This window comes from Panicum virgatum, chromosome 5K, assembly GCF_016808335.1.
Source record: "Panicum virgatum strain AP13 chromosome 5K, P.virgatum_v5, whole genome shotgun sequence".
Taxonomy (NCBI): Eukaryota; Viridiplantae; Streptophyta; class Magnoliopsida; order Poales; family Poaceae; genus Panicum; species Panicum virgatum.
This window is the reverse complement of record NC_053140.1, coordinates 17,615,088-17,630,612: the sequence shown is the minus strand read 5'-3', so window position 1 is coordinate 17,630,612 and position 15,525 is coordinate 17,615,088.

The window sequence follows — 15,525 nt, the reverse complement described above, 5'->3', positions numbered from 1 at the left end:
ATGAAAGAAGTGTCCCGCGATCTAGTCGCTGCAATAGATGAGACTCAACAAGGAACATTCCATCCTCAAAGGGAGAATGATGAGCTGACAAGGGCATTAAAGAATCCGGAACACCCTGGACGAGCCCGCGGCATCGGCGTGGTCCCATGGAAAGTTGCTTGGGCCGGAGATCCATCTTACAAGACTCACCGAAAGAGCAAAGCCGAACAGGAAGAGAAACTTCGTGCCATAGAAGAAAAGATGAACAAGAAGGTTGCATCCTTGGAATCTCAGATGGACGCTAGGGTCAATGAGGCGGTGCAGCTAGCTCTGAACCAAAGGGGCACTGCTGGGTCGCACCCGGATGTTGTGATAAGCCCGGCCTCTTAGCGACACAGCAGCTGTGCATCCATGGCGGCGCCCGACATACAAGCAGAACAGCAACCCCAGATTGAGCCAACGGCGGTAGATGACCAGAGGTATCCAGTGGATGATGTCACCATGCCGACACCGTGCGAGCTTCATGTGCGAGCAAGAAATATATTCATTCATGTCGCATACGGGTCAGCCCTGCCCCTGAATCCTTCTACTACAATTCATGGAAGGCCGATACCTCCTGGCTACACCTCCATCACAGTCGAGCAGATAGTTGGAAACAATGAGGATCTTGAGCTCGACTTCATTGGAGGGGATGGAGAGAAGACATTGGGAGACGCACTGCACGGGGTCGTTCTATGGCGCAAGGCCGACATCAAACTTACTGCAAGCACAACGGCTCCCGTGCAGACCAATCGCCCGTCTCCGCGGCCTACCTCTCCGCCGTCCCCACTACCACCTCTTCACCACCGTCTCCGCCGGCGCAAAGGACCACGAGTACTCCAACTCCTCCTACACTAGAAAAGGGAAAGAAAAAGACAGCATCCCTCCCAGCGGCTGGACCCTCAAAGAAGAAGCAGAAAACGGTCGAAAGACAATTAACCTACGAGAAAACCGCTGAGGAGTTGGAAGAGGAGACTGCTCGATATATAAAAGAACAATTGAAGCCTAAAGTCCCCCCGCCGAGGGAAAATGTACCTCTAGAACTAGGGAAAAAGCTTCTCGCAAACCTAGACAACCCACCAAAACCGAAAAGCTTACCCTCGGACTATGATCGTACTCTGACAAAGGCACACAAGGTGAGAAATCTGAAGAAAAAATGTGGCAAGACCATTCCTCAGCTTGGCACACAACAAAAAGAACTCGAGCCCCTTCGGTGTGCCAGGGTTGCCACTCCTACACCCGACGGACGTACAACTCCAGGCGGACCTACAGGCCGCAATATTTCTTTCTGAAACTGGATTAACGCTAGAGGAGGCAACGGGGCATGTGGAGGCAAAAATCCATGTCGCTCGCACTATTACTCCATTCCAGCATGGAAAACCGTTTGTCACTGAGGAAGAGGAGAAAAATCTAGGCACGCAGATGTTCAATTTGCATAGATGGTACCTGCGAATGGCGAAAGACGAAGGGAAAATGTTTGGAGTCAAGTATCGTGACCATGATTTCTTCCGCGGGGAGGACGACTTCTGGGTGTACTTCCAAAATTTATATCACATTTACCATCGACAAGCCCTCGACGTCTCTATCATCACCATTTGGGTTTTGTAAGTATCACTTACCTCTACATTAATACTTTTTGTTAACAAGAACATAATTATATGTGTGCATTATAAAATTTGTATTGCATCGTTTAGACAGGAGATCCAAAGAAGCCGAAAACATGGATGGCACCATCAGATCGGCTTCATATCTCCTTTGCTAGTCAACCAGAAATTGATCAACGAAAGTTACAAGGAAACGTGCGAAAACATGTACGATTCGTTGACTAGGCAAAGTTACAAATCCTATATATTCATACCATACAACTTTGGGTAAGCCTTGATCGACTTAAACCTCTGTTATATTACTAAATAAATACTAAGTTGTCTAATACATTTATGTATATATCCTATCTATATCTGCAGTTATCATTGGATTTTACTCATACTTTCCGTAGAGACCGGCAATCTTATAGTCTTTGACTCAATGAGAAATCCATATTCCGCAATCCAACATATCATAGACCCCTTGAACAGGTAAGTTCAGTTTGCACAATCAAATCTTTTTTCTGTTAATAACAATTCCTGAATATCAAACTTAACTTTGAGCGCAGGGTTTGGAAAAAATTTGTGAAAAATAACAAAGGACGTGGTCAATGGAGGCCCGAACTGAACGTTAACATGGATTATCCGGTATGTTCATTCATAAAGATTTGTCTAGTTAAGTATATAATCCAAAATTGTTCTAAATTGAGTAATTTATTTGTTTCTCCTTAAGTGTGCGAGACAACAACAAGGAACTGATTGGTGCGGGTACTACGTATGCGACTACTTGCACATCATGACTCCATGCGGGAAGGCTACTGATGAAGAAACGAGAGTAGTCCAAACCGTTCACTAGTATATTTTCATAATTGTACTAACACACAGAATGTTAATGCTTTTTTCCTAAATGATAGATGTCTCAAATGGGGGATGAATGTTACTCTACTGATCGGATCAACGCCGTGTGCGAGCAGCTCGCCGGATTCATTTTGAACGAGATCTTGGATCCTAGAGACGAGTTCTACCACGACGGTCACATCGATAGAGGATTTTCATCGACATCCTGAGGGGACTAGTAGTTGGACGGCTAACATGATGCCTTGATGTTTGTAAATTTATAAATATATTAGTTCATGTTATTAGCTTAATTATATGCTCGCATTTCACTTTTAGTTAGTTTCAAATATTCTCTGAAAACGAACACGAACAACCAATGAACGTAGAGTACTGTAGAGCTTGAGTGCGTTTAGCAATTATAAAAGAAAAATAGTAATAAATAGAACAAACAAAACTGGATTTGGGAAAAAAAGAGAAAATGTCATTGGTACCGGTTGGAAATACCAACCGGTACCAAAGGGGCTGCCACCTTACGTCAGCGTGGCAGCCTCTTTGGTACCGGCTGGTATTTCCAACCGGTACCAATGGAGGCCTAAGGCACCGGTTGAAAAACCCGGTGTCTTAAGTAGAGGTCAATGGTCGCGGTTGCGGGGCACCGGTTGAGAAACCGGTGCCTTTGGCCTTTCTCAGCCGGTGCCCAAGGCCCGTTTTCTAGTAGTGTTACAAACATCACGAAAGTTTGAAACTCATAGAGCTAACTTAATTATGATTACACAAATATATATCTTTCACAACAAGATTGTTAAAATAGAACCAAATTTGAATTGCTTTAGATGATATTTTTTATGAATATTCTTTAATAAAACTATAATATTTTTATGAAGCTGAAACAAATGTTCTATGTCCAGTAGAAATTTGTTCCGTCTTTGGATAAAAGTATTCCAAGTTAAAAAAATGAACTTTACGAGAAAAATATCCTATGTTAATGAAAAAATTATTTTAGAGAGTTTTGCTATGGTACTCCAAATGATTGTGGAGCGCCCATCTAGATGTATTTGCATGGTCAGGGCCAGTCCTTAGAATTTAGGGGCCCGGTGCAAAAGGAAAACATGGGGCCCTTCTAATAGTGGTAACAATATAGATAAATATTCGATATGCATATTAAATATAGTTACATATTTCTTTAAAGTTTTTTTTACTATTTCTAGATGTGAAGTTATTGATGATTATGACTATGCTGAAAATTTAATAAAACTATAAGTAATTGAAAGCTAGCTAACAGCTCAGCACAAAGTTGTAATGTTGCTTACTAGGAAAGACTCCGAAATCCAAATGTCAACTATCCATCACAGATGTCTACACAATCAATTACTATTATCTATCTACTGGAATGAACACACAATATTGATTTGAATATCAAAGATGAAACATCTATCCGTGGGAGGGTCAGCCGCTTAGGGCAAAATTGAAAATTGAGTAAAATGCACCAGAGGTCTTAGGGTTTAAGGATATGTCATTTAGGTCCACGAACGCCAAAAATACATTTTTAGGTTCATCAACTTGTAATTTGTGTCAGTTAGATCTATAAACTTTGAAAATATAGGTCCATAAACTCTGAAAGTGCACTTTTGGGTACATAAACTTGTAATTTGTGTCACTTAAGTCCATAAACTCCAAAAGTGCATTTCTAGATCCAGCAACTTCATCCATGAGCAGTCGTGTTGCCACAGACGCGCCCACAAAGGCCGCTCTGATATCGCTGTCGATGGATATCTTTCAACCACTAACCAAGAACCACTCTGGATTGACCCAAGTCTAACGTCGTCACGAGATCTAAGCACCAGAACTCACCAATGACAGTTTGTAAGCTCCCCTCTAAATCCTGATACATGTCAATAACCTCCAAAAATAAATCTTTCATCCCTCCTATCTCCTCTTCATATGCTCTCGATTTAAAATTGGGCTCAAATTTCACCCTTCTGGCCATCGGGGCTCAAATTTCACCCTTCTAGTGAAACTCTAGCAATGTGTGGACATCGTGTAGATTCATGTTGGTACGATATTAGTGCATGAAGACTAGTTGGAGGGGTATAGACTTTGGTGACACAAATTACAAGTTTATGGATCGAAAAATAGACTTTCATAGTTAGTGAACCTAAATGACACAAATTAAAAGTTTATGGACTCAAAATTTTAGTTTTGAAGTTGATGGACCTAAGTGATACACTTTTTTATAAGTTGATGGATCTCTGGTGCATTTTACTCTTAAAAATTCTACCTTGTCTTCTCTGGTTGCTGCCTTGATTGCTGGCTTGCTTTGTTAGCTGCCTGCTTCCTGCGGCCTTGGCCTGTGGCTGGTACTGGGGAGACTTGTTTGGTTGAAGCCTGAACCAGACAGCTGCTCCCAGGCAGCAATCTAAGCATCAGGCTGATGAAATCGACGGCCTGGAGATGCTACCTGGCCCAGGCAGCAAATGACAGGCTGAAACCGCCCTGAAACACCGTGATGGACTGAAGGAGGCCCGGTGGCGCAGCCTCTCGCAGGCACGGACGCGCTCTGGCAGCACGCGACGAGGGACGAGTCCGACAATTCACGAGCGGTCGCACCTCTTGCGCAGCTGCGTAGGCCATCGAAAAAGAAGTGACCGATTTCTTCAGAAAAAAAGACCGGTCCACCCAAAAAAAAAAGAGACCGGTTCAGACGATGCACGGATGGGATGGGATCATGGAGACGATTCAGGAGGGGACACGTGGGCGGCGTTGCGGCGTTTGTTTCGCTTGAGCAGTTGGGCCAGCGTGGTTTCCTTCATTCCCGGAGTATGTGTAGCGTCGCGTATATGCTGCTGCACTGCTCGTACATGTCGATCTTGGGGCCCTATAGGGTCGCGCGCCCCTCTTGCCCCCCTCCCCCTCCCCCAGCAGGGTCATTGTCACAAAATACTGTGTTAAGAAAAATATTTTTTTCATTTTAGAAATAGGGATAATGGATAAAATATCTTCGAATTAGATCTAACTCCCTTTCATGAAACTATTAGATTCCCAAGAGGTTTTGTACCAGGTTGAAATTTTCTATATGCTTGTCCAGACTGTATATTTTCTCACTTTCTGTTTATTGATGTGTTTGAGAATCATTAGTCGGTGCTAATTGAATTTCTAGAGATGGAAAATTACCACTCCATGTCTCCATCGCTGTTTTGGTTCATCCTAGTATCTTCGTGGAGGGTCCTTGCTCGCAGCGGCTATCTCGCGCGAGATGCAAAACTCCAATACATCGCCTGAAGAAGATACACTACTTCAATTCGGCCCATCAAAGCCCATGATGGCCCAAAGCGTGTCACCATCTTCTTCCCCGTGTTGTCGCCTCCAGTGGCTCCGCCATGGCTAGGGTTCGGGAGTTCGGGATTTGGGTTTCGGAGTTGCCTGGGGTAGCTGCTCACTACCAGCCATAGAGGGAGGGCCAGCGGCGGCTGGCCGGCCCGGCGGTGGAGACGAACACGGGGGCGGCGAGGGCGATGGTGGGGGCGTTGCCGGCCAGGCGGATACAGACGGTGATTGGGCCGGCGCCCGGGGGGGCAGTTGACGGCGACGACATCGGTGGACGGAGGCGTCAACAGCGGTGACAACGGTGGGAGTGCGGCCGTCACGGGCGAGCTAGGGTCCTGCCGGAGGCCGGCGCGGAGCTCCGGCGGGACCCTAGTCCACCCGCGCATGTGGGGTGGGGGTGGGATCGGACAGCCGACGGCGAAAGGCTAGTGCGGGCTCTTCAGGCGATAGTTGAAGCCATACCTAGCCGTGTCCGTCCTCGCGGCCTTCTGCTCACCTGCTGCGGCCTCGGCGGGCGAAAAAATCTTAGCACACAGCTTCGGTGGTAGTGTGGTAGATGGATTTTTTTTGTTTTGATATATAATACTCTTCATTATTTCTTAGATAAAGAAAACATGCAGATACAAGTACGAATACAGAACCGTACAAAGAGGATACAGAGGCAACTGATCTTGCCAAACAACGCAAAGGACCCTAAACGAAAGAGAAAATACAAAGAAGTCCAAGAGTCCTTCACAAGCCACCAGGGATGATCTCGTCGCCGCCGGTCATCACCGAATGGGAGAAGTTCCATAGCACACTGGGCTTTGAGATGGTTTAATGGGCTGCGGATCTCTTGCTACTTGGGCGTTTGTTATGAGCGGGTATCACATTTGGGTCCATTAAAGCCCAGCCCACACACCGAGGAAGAAGCATGGCCCGCACACCTCGCCCTGCTAATGGGCCAGGATCCAACCTGAACCCCCACCAGTCCACTTCCACAACACAAGTCAAGTCCATCCAATCCTATCCAACCCTCCATGTTAATAATCCAAACTACACCAAACCATTATATGATTTCAAGCCAAATCAAATCAAATTGTTTGACAATCCATGGATTCAACCCATTGAAACCCATTTCTCAGTCCATGGTTTTTGAGAAAACACTACCAAAGGCACCGAACAACTATGATATCCGATTTCACATAGGCCACAAGCATAATGAGAATACACCATACGGAATAAAAAACAGGTTGTCACCTCCGAGCTTCCTCCGTGGATTCATGGGAGCAGCGCGAGGGGTGGTGGGTGCAAGCTCCGCCCTTCTCCGGGCGGATCTCAACTGAGCGGAGCGTCGAGAGTCTGTCTGGTCGAGCACATCCCGCCCACGCCGGAGCGGGCGGTCGCGGCGTTCGCAGACTCCGACGGCGCACCAACCGCGGCGGCCGCGACGGAGGATGAGTAGGATGGCGCCGCGGAGGTGCGGGCGCAGAGGAGCTACATCTCGGGGACCATCTTCACCAGCGGGCTCAACCAGGCCATGCGCGGCCACGTGTTCGACGCCTCCGCCGCGAGGGCCGGCGCGGTCACGTGCATCACCGACGTGGGAAACTGCCTTGGCTGCAAGGAGCCCTACTACGCGGGGAGCGACACCGATGGCAGCGGCGGCGGTGAGGACGATGATGAGGTCGTCTGTCTCCTCCTCCGGTTGCCGCTCACGTCCATGGCCAAGCGCTTCTCATTCGTGCACGTCCTGGGCCAAGAGGAGCGGTGGAGGAGTTGCGGCGGCCAGGAGGACTCATGAGCCTGAGAAGGAGTCGAGGAGCCCATACGAGAAAGCTTTGGTTACAACCCATGGTTACGGCCCGTAAGAAATCAAATGGGTGCTATCCACACCAAGTTAGGACCGAACTGCTGGAGATGTGGAACCCAAACCAAACAAATTCGTTTAAGCGCTGACCCGTGAAGCACCCGGACTAAGGAAGCCCATAGAAAAGCGCTTTTTTCTTTTTTATATTTAAAAAAAAATCAAAATTTCAAAAATATATGTCCATTTTGAAAAATTTTAAAAAATACCCCCCGGTCGCCCCCCATAGGGCGACAGGCCCTAAGTGTAAATTTTTTCTTCAAATTTGCAACGAGGTCCCTGGCCAAAAAAAGGGGGGCCTGTCGCCCCCCCCCCCCCTCGGGCGGAGGGGCCTGTCGCCCACCCCAGGGGCGATAGGGTCCCTCCCCCTATATATAAGCCCTGGCCGCCATTCCCTTGTCATTTGAGCCTAAAAATTCAGGAAAAAAGAGAGGGGTGAGGAGAAGAAAAGCGGCGAAGCTCTGCCAAATTCCACACTTATGATCTACCGGTAACTTCCGTATGAATCCGTTGATATTGTATAACAATTTTATTTAATTAGCAGATTAGCTGAATTAGATTTGGTGATTTAGAACACTCGTTTAGTATTACAATTTGAGTACTATTACAGACTTGTTTTTAAATTAATTATGCATTAGAATAGAATTATGACAGTACCTTATTGATATTGCAGCATAAGACAATAGAATTATGACAGTACCTATATTTTCACGCATCGATTTGGTATACGATATGGGCATTATTTAAATCATTGTTCGTCATTTGGCGCACCACACTATAGCGCCAATGTCTTCGTCAGGATCAACCTACATTCTGTGGAGCAAGTGTGTAGCCACCGTACCTGAAGGAATTGATGTGTCAATGTGCTTTTGCGGTTCGTTATGCAAGTTCATGCAATCTGAGGTTTTAGGAGATGACTACGGCATGAGATTCTTTATATGTGAGAACTACGAATATGATCCACCTAAGCGATACGGCAAAGACCGGCCCAAGGTAGCAGGACAACATACACTATTTTTCTTTATGACCTAACATTGAGTTATGATTCTAATTTTTATTGGACAAAGTCTCCTCCGCCTCTTTGTGATTTTATGCAGTGGTTCGACACCATGCAGTCGCAGCAGGCAAAGGACTTTGTGAAATAACAAGCAAGGTGGGCTGCAGAATGTTGGCACCGAATGAAGCACGAGGAACAGCAAGAGGAGAAGCGCAAGAAAGAGCAAGAAGAGATCCGCAAGAGGATGGAGGAGGTGGATCGTAAGGCGGCGGCCAAACGTGAAGCTGACAAGGAGAGAAAGCGAGAGAGGGCACGCCGTGCGAAGGAAGCCGGCCCCGAAGCAATTAGGAAGGGCAAATATCATCGGTGCACTCAGTAGAGTAGTACCATGTAATCCCGGCATTTTACATTCCATAAGGCATGGTAGGTTTAGATGCAACAAGAAATTACCATGTCGCGTGCACATGCCACTGCAATTAGTTGTTTATGTTTTCAGTTGAGAGCTTGACTCTGTGTGTTGTAACTTTTACCATTAATTTGCAGTTGTAGCCGGGAATCTATGAAATGTTTGAACTTGTCCTTAATATTTTCGGAGTTTTCATGTAGCACACATTTATTTAATATAACGATAAGAAATAAGAACTAAAAAATGTATTACATAATGTGAACCATCAAATTTTACATCATAATACAACGATAATGAAACACACATCACACATGCAGTGGCATGGAAGAACCTGTTGCAAACTACGGTAAACAGATTCCGGACTAACCTAACATGCCTTAGGTAATTTAAAAAAACACAACAAACACAACGATGCAGCTTGTCACTAGCACTAAGGTAGTCCTAGTAGCCGTACCCCCACGTAGCAAATTGCGTTGAGCCTTCTCCGCAATATCCACCCAATGCAGGTGGTGCAGGCAGTGGTGCCGGAGGCGCAGGGCCCTTCTTCTTGTGACAAGGGCAGTTGCAGTAAGGAATAGTGCATGGTTCATCCTGTGAACCGGCAGCATTGCTGGTATCATCATCTTCATCGTCTTTGTTACCCTCGCTCACTTCCTCATAATGGTTCACCTTGCATTCCAGATCAAAGATCTTTATATAGAGGTACTCGATGAACTCCTGAACAGAATCAATTGGTGCAGGATCGACCCACCTAGTAAAACCACAGTTTTCTGGAGCATCGAAAGACTGCAAAATAAATTTCATGTAAGGTGTCTCATTGAAGATAAAGAAATGAAACAACCGAGTATTACCCATGCGTGTGGACATTTAAAGAAACGCCGACCGCCATCCATCCCGTCGGTGCACATCTGCACTAAGCAGTCCTCACCATGTCTGCATTTTGGCCACGGTTCTCTACGGTTATCGTATTGTCGAAGAGGAGTTTCATTGGTAAATTCACTCTTGTGCTGTGGCGGAAACTCAAACACTGGTTCCGGAAAGGAATCAGGTCCAAGAGGCCCCTCCCATATTATGGGGTCTCCCTTTCTTCCCCCTTTTCCTTTCCCAAAATCGTAGTAATTCTTCCCGCTAGACCCACCTCCAGACATTGGGTATACAATGAGCTTTGGTGTTTGAGTGCTGCTGGGAGTTCACAGACGTCGGAGTATTTATAGGCGCACAAAGGTATGATATCCGGAGTGTGGAGTGTAAATGCACCTAAAAAGCCTACATGACAACACAGTGAAGAGCCTAGCTGACCTAACACTGAAAAGGCTAGATTCGATTCTCGAAATGACTACTCGATGCATCTCTGTGCATGCAGACTCACAGCACTGCATTGCTGCCGCTCGGTCGATCGCGCCTAGATGCCGCCTTCCCCACTACATGCCACAGACCTTCGCTGTAGAATGACAGGTCCGTCGTTCTTGCCAGAGAGACTGCTTTGAAGGTGAGCTGGTGTGGTTGCCGTGTTGTCACATCTTTTTGAAATGGTGAAAGGGCACTGCTATTGTGTTGTCGTCTTTTGTCACGTATGTCTGGGCAAAGAATGCGACATTTGGGAAACCCGTGATCGCCGTGCTGAGCAGTGGCAACCTGTGATCTCGTACTCGCAGCTAGATACACTATGGTTCCTATTTTGAGCTATTCGAGCGTGTAGTCGTCATCATCGTCGGCAGGATCTCGGCCGCTAACTCGTACCGCACCTAACTTGTCCTTTATTAAATCACGAAAAAAAATCGCAAGAACTTCCCTTATTTCATGAGCATTATATAACCCACAAATATAACAAGTTCACAACAATAGTATCTATAGAAACAAATGACAAATAAACTAGCACAATCATAAACATCAGCTATAAATAAGCGGTCCACAGTTATCTTATTACAAATAAACATCAGAGATACAAACATCAGATATATCTAACCACCCCTAGGGCGTCGGACCCTCTTAGCCCTCTGTTGGGCACGGACATGGCTCTCGGAGTAGGTGAGAACATCCGGAGACCTCACCTGTCAATCAGGACGCGCAAGGGGCTGCGGTGTCTGCTGCTGAGAGATCTCAAGTGGTGCTCCTCCTAACTGTGAATACCCCAAGACATCGGGGTCACCTTGCGCGGCAGGCTCTTCTGGAGTCAAGCTGTCGAGGTCGTCTAAGGTGAAGCCCTCGTTATCTGGTCGAAATGAGGAAGAAGAAGGTCCGGCGCCCGCATCGGGGTTGAATCCTACGCATAAAATGCGGATGTTAACGTACGCTCGTGTCTTTCATCATGGCATGTAGAAACCGAAATATGAAACATAAACTAACCTGTGTAGACTGGTATCTGTGGCCCCGGTACCATCCCTGGATACGATCCGCCAACTGGTGCTGTCCCTCTAAACATTCCAGTATGGCCAAACGCAGTAGCTGGATCGTATCCTGTTTATGATATTAGTAAATATGTAGGAACACTTGATCTAATTTTAAAGAGATATGTACGTTACCTGCACTTGGGAAGAACTGCGACGTCGGCCCGTGCACGGTCTACGGACACGGGAACGAGGACGAGGCCTGGGACGACCCGTGGCTGTCTTCGTACTGCACACGGCTTCCCAAGTTGTGCACTACCTGACGCAACTGGTCACGCTGCCTCAACCATGCCTCTGTCTGCTCAAACTGGGTCATTGGGGATCCGGCACGTACCCTCGTCGGGTAAGTCGAGCAGTCCGTCTCCATCATGTTGCAAAGGCGAAACTGCATCCATTCAGTAAAGAAACAGTTAGAAACACATGAATTATCTTATGAATATTAATACTGGGGTAAGTACCAGGTGAGGTAAGCCCTAAAGGAGCTGTCTGTGTGTGGTCCTATTGGATGGACCAAGTGCTCGTCTGCCTATTCCCATTGGTCCACCCACGGCTGCATCTTGGTGAGCCAATCATCAGAGCACGGCAAGCCACTCCTTGACAACCTACAAAAGTGGACCACGAAGAATCGTTAGATTCGACACGAATGTATGAGCCAAGTTCATTCATAATTACCTGTGGTCCTGGCGACTGACACGCTCCAACGCGGTGGGCACCGGAAACTCCTGGCGCTGCCCAAACTGTCTCCTGACTCTCCAGGGGCAATATGCCTCAACCGCGATGTCATAAACCAAGACGGCTGTAGTAAGCCACAGGCTCGCATTCGCAGAGTAGTGCGAAGACAAGCCTGCTGGTGCATGGGTAGCCATAGCCTCTGGGTTGTAAGGCTCCCAGACAACGTCCTCGGGCGTCAGCATGTCGAGCTCTGAAACAAACTCAGGATATGCGCGTCTAACCTGCGCATGCGCCCAGGACCTCTGCATTCCGAATAAGTAAAATGAAAAGTACGCTAATGCATCATGTAATAATGAATAACAAAATTAGTTTTGTTGCGAACGCACCTGACGCCAGATCCAGATAGTTCCCATAGTGGGCCTCTCGTCCTCCTCGTCGCCGTATATGGCCCCGTGGTAAGGCTCATGGCTGATCATGGGCCGACCAACGGCTAGCCTCTCGTACGACCAAAACTGTAGCAGTAGTGGGCACCCTGCCAGGATAGCGTTCCCATGTGTCTTCATGCAGCCGTCGCAGAGTCCACGGTAAGTGGCTGCAAGTACCGCCTCACCCCAGTTGTAGGGCGGTACGTCCTCGTCCCCATCCGCAATCTCCTGTGCATACGGAAGGAGAATCCTATCGACCGAGTTGCCATGAGTGTTGTTGAACATGATGTAACCAAACAATCAAAGTAGGTAAGCCTCCAGCGATCTGGTCACACTGTACTCGTCGGCATCCGCAGCCAACAGGGCAGGCTGCATAAACAATTAAGATTAATGGTTTCAACTGACAATGGAACATGTGAATTGTAACAATTAAATTTAAATATGGAATGAATACGTACTGTAAACTGTAGAAACCAGGTCTTCGAAGTACCTGCTACTCGTAGGTGCGGGTTGATCGGACCTGCTTCTTCCACGCGGTCAACCAGGGCAAAACGGGCCTCAGGTCATCCTTCCACGAGGCCGCCACCAGACACGGACCTACAGCCTCCCCGACGATAGGGAGGCCAAGGAGGTAGGCCACGTCATGCAGCGTAGGAGTCATCTCCCCACACGGGAGGTGGAACGTGTGTGTCTCTGGCCTCCATCTGTCAACGAGCGCCGTCAGGAGGGATCGGTCGAGCTGAATAGGCCCAACCTCGACAAGATGGCTCAGAGTCAGTAGACCGGCCTCACGTAACCTGCAATAAACAAAATTGTCGAAACAAAAGAATACCGACGAATACATAAGTGATAAACAATAATATTTCATTACATACTTGTCACACCAATCGTGGTGTATAGAGATCGCCTCCCTGGGTGGACGAGGACGTAGCACCTCTAGGGCTCAGTGCTCAACTACTGCAAAGTAAGACCTATGGCTCGAGTCGATAACTGGGTCTAGCAAGGAGTCCATCTCCATACCTGCATTCAAAAATATATGAGAACACATAGATACATATATGTTTCATACAAACTGGACGCGTAATATTTATACATTACAGATAGGTTCGATACAAACTCCACGCACGATATTTATACATTACAGATATGTTCCATACAAACTGGACGCACGATTACTACATATTACAAATATGTTCGATACAATTGTGGATCATGACACCGAATGCCTTCCACGAGCAATTCTCGCCGATGGTTGTCTGAACGTAGGAGGTGCTCCATCTCTGGGATTTCCGGAAGGACCGACGTCAGTAGCATCATGAAGTGCATTCTAAGGACACTTCTTGTAGTTGTGACCCAATGCTCCACATTGGCTGTAACGCTTTTGTGCCTTGCTTGCTTCGGACTCGTCCATACCATTCCGAATACGACGTGTCTAACGGCGGCCTTTGCCTTTCTTAGTGGCTGGATCAGGAATAAACATCTTATTCTCATTATCCTGAATGAAAGGCCCCACTATTCCAATCCCGTATACCTCATGTCCCCAGGTGGATACAGCTGCTTCCTTGCTGAAGTAAGGTGAAACAAATATTCCTGGCTGCAACCCAGACTCTGCACATGCCGCAATGAGATGCGAGCATGGCAAATGCAATAACTTAGGCTTCATGCAGGTGCAGAAGGCTTTGCCATCTACTGTAATCAAACTCTCCTGTACCACCCTATCTCTACGGATACCACAACCAGTTCTATCCTTGCATTGAACCTCAAATCTATGCTCCATTGTACCTGTCGATATGACGCGGTGCAGTTTGGTCTTTTCAATCTTCTCTTGCATATATTGTGTCACTCTTTTGCAAAACTGAATTTGGGGGTTGCTGATGTTTATGCTTGCAGCCGTGTAACGCTCTCTGAAATACTTCATGCACCCATACATGATGAACTCAACTGACTCGTGCCTGCTCCTGATGCCCTTACCTTCACTAGCTCTGTAGTCAACTGATCAAGCATCTGCCATAATGCATTGAATTTTATCTGTTGATTTTGGGTGTACAACCTCTTAAACAGGTTCTTAAGATCCTTGTTCTTGAAGTGGTCATAGAAGTTTGCACCCATATGCCTAATGCACCACCTGTTTTGGACATCGGGCCACAATGGAGGCGTTGTCGCAGTTCTACGTTGCAATTTCAGTATTGATTGCATCAGACCTGCATGCCTATCACTAATAAGGCACACATCTGGACGTGCAGCAACAACATGAACCTTCACTCGTTCAAGGAACCAATACCAACTGTCTAAGTTCTCATTCTCAACAAATGCAAAAGCGAGCGGAACTATTTGGTTGTTGCAATCTACCTCGATTGCGGTGAGTATCTGACCTTTATACCTTCCAGTCAGAAATGTGCCATCAATGCAGATCACCGGAAAACAACACTGAAATGCTCTAACACAAGCACCTATGCAAAAGAAGGCTCGTTGCATAATTCTTTGCCCCTAGTCACGGCTGGTACGAGGTATGTGTCATAAAAGCTTCCAGGATTTCTAGCAGCAACCTGGGATAACATACGAGGTAGGTTATCATATGATGCCTCGTATGTGCCAAACCGCATCTCGAACACCCTTTGTTTAGCCCGCCATGCCTTCAAATAACTAATGGTGTACTGGTAAGTCTACTCGATGTGTCGAACAATCATTTTTGGCTCATAATTTAGGTTGTTCATAATCAACCCATACATTTGCTTTGCAACAAAGTCGCATGATATATTGCGATGCGAGGGAAGAACTTCTGACAACAAACAAGTGTGCTCTGTCACAATGGAACATTTCCAGTTCGACTTCCATTTTCCCTTGAATGCATGTACTCGCCATGGACATCCATCATTCACACTCTTCACCTCATATTCTTTACTGCCAGACTTTACGACTCTGGATTTTCGTTTCAATGATATTGCCCATAGTCTCACAACATCTTTTACGGCTTCAATGTTTGGATATGTTGCACCTTGCACTACCTCATTCCCTCTGTACTCCCACTCC